This window comes from Sinocyclocheilus rhinocerous, unplaced genomic scaffold, assembly GCF_001515625.1.
Source record: "Sinocyclocheilus rhinocerous isolate Xijiao unplaced genomic scaffold, SAMN03320098_v1.1 scaffold1533, whole genome shotgun sequence".
NCBI classification, from domain to species: Eukaryota; Metazoa; Chordata; class Actinopteri; order Cypriniformes; family Cyprinidae; genus Sinocyclocheilus; species Sinocyclocheilus rhinocerous.
Window position 1 is genome coordinate 409,118 of NW_015656115.1, and position 2,347 is coordinate 411,464.

Here is a 2,347-nt window from a genome sequence, read left to right on the forward strand (position 1 = left end):
TGGAAGATGCTCGTTTTATCGCTTTCCTACTGATGCGGAGACTCGCTGGGTTCGTAAGGTAAACTCATATTACGATTATTCCATGTAAACACCACATTTACCGGCTTAGTCACGGTGAAAGTGAAACTTTAACGATGCATAGTGCTTAAAGCCACGTTAAAATTAAATGTTTACGGCCACATGAAGCTGTTACAAAGCATATAGACTGAGGATTTTCTAGAAGCAAGAATAAAATAACTTTTTGTGTATTCACCCTAACAAAGCTGAAATGTGGTACTTTATTCACTAAAATAAGTTTAATCTTACCATATTAAGTTCTGGCACTTTTATTTTGGCTTCAAAATTCATAAAAGTTATATTATTTTGTGAAGATTATCTTGATGGACAAAACGTGTAAGTTTCATGAACTATGATTGAACACAGACCTTATTTTTTGCGATAACCCAAAAGCCTATGGAAAAATCCTATTAGCATTTTGTCGAGGGAACCAGTGAGATGCTAGCAGCCGATTCGCCTACAAAGTGACGTCACAGTAGGGCTGCACGATTATGACAAAAATCATAATTGTCGATTATTCCCTTTAAATTGTAATTGCAGGACTTTGAACGACTAATTGCCGCTTTGAACGATTACGTAATTGTGGCATTTATAATTGTAATCACGATTAGAAATGTGATTAATTGTGCAGCCCTACATCACAGTTCCCCCACTCTATTCTGCATGAAAATAAAAGACAATCAATTTGTATCTTACCTCACCTCAGTGAAGATAAACAACTTGAGGATCTTCACCACGGACGGACAGAGCTATGGCCACTAAAATGTGGTGAGGTTTCTTCCACAGAAAGTTTTATTTCTGATAAATACAGAGAAATAATTTTTGCCACCGTTTATAAAGAATAAGTAACCCTTTGTACTAAATTACATATTTATATTTCATATAAGTAACTATTTTCTATTCACGAATGAGTGTGCTTTATAATATTAGTTAATGACTTCAAGTGTTTCCTACTGATATACTGTAAATCTTTCAGACACACACCAGGCTCACGGCAGCGCAGGAGTCTCCAGACTCTTCTCAGAGGCCTCCACAGACACTCAAATATCCCACCTGCGAGAAGATCAGATAAGATACGGTATTACTACGTGAGCGAGCACTTTTTAGTACTAAATTGTTAATGACTTCAAGTGTTTCCTACTGATATACTGTAAATCTTTCAGATACACACCAGGCTCATGGCAGCACAGGAGTCTCCAGACTCTTCTCAGAGGCCTCCACAGACACTCAAATATCCCACCTGCGAGAAGATCAGATAAGATACGGTATTACTACGTGAGCGAGCACTTTTTAGTACTAAACTTATCTAAAAATGGATCAAACTATAAACTAGACACAGAATAGCTTATAATCACTTCTATTTAACTAAAACCATCAGAAAAGCGTCGTGTACTGGACTGATATACTGTAAATCTTTCAGATACACACCAGGCTCATGGCAGCACAGGAGTCTCCAGACTCTTCTCAGAGGCCTCCACAGACACTCAAATATCCCACCTGCGACAAGATCAGATAAGATACGGTTTTACTACGTGAGCGAGCACTTTTTAGTACTAAACTTATCTAAAAATGGATCAAACTATAAACTAGACACAGAATAGCTTATAATCACTTCTATTTAACTAAAACCATCAGAAAAGCGTCGTGTACTGGCGCAGCCAACTCAAGATGTTTGTTCGCTAATGTCCACAAATAACTTATATTTCGATGTTATTTGGTATTTAACAGTGTGAATTTCCACCATCAACTCCGAAATCGTTATAGTGGATGATAACTTGATTTATTTCATCCCAGCAAAACCGGAGAGTCTAATCGAGGTAGGAAACAAACACAACAGAGCGCGAGCCGCAACACGTCAGATCAGTTTAAAAACACGCCGAAGTAAAATAAAGTATTTATCACCTCTGGAGTCGGTTCCCATGTTGGAATCTGGTGTAGCCATCAGTGTGTTAACGTATCCGTTACAAACTTTGTTCACACTGGCGAAAACTACACGCAGCCTTCTCGCGGCGAACTTGAAATTCATAAACCAGGTTCTATTCCGTCATGACGTCAAGCTATGTTGCCATGTGCGTTTTTTCTTAAAGTCAAACTACACTCTGCATCGTGTCATTATTAATATTATCATATTATTATATTTTGTCATTAGTTTCTTGTGTTTTTATCTCTACCAGGCCCGATCCATACCCCATTGATAGGTAATGTGCACCGTTTTCCATTTCTAGGTGCATGCGGTATTTAGTTTATGGTACATGGCAACCCCGACGCGCGTTACTGTCAAAACTGTGTG

At 38.2% G+C, this 2,347-nt stretch overlaps 1 long non-coding RNA gene across 1 annotated transcript; it reads right to left on the minus strand.

Moving 5' to 3' along the window:
• Positions 1 to 1,485: 1,485 nt before the first annotated feature.
• On the minus strand, positions 1,486 to 2,062 carry LOC107719340 (uncharacterized). Its single transcript, XR_001637508.1, has 2 exons — positions 1,960 to 2,062; positions 1,486 to 1,554 (listed from the first exon to the last, which is right to left on the minus strand). It is a non-coding gene; the product is annotated as an uncharacterized LOC107719340 (long non-coding RNA).
• Between the last annotated feature and the right edge of the window lie 285 nt (positions 2,063 to 2,347).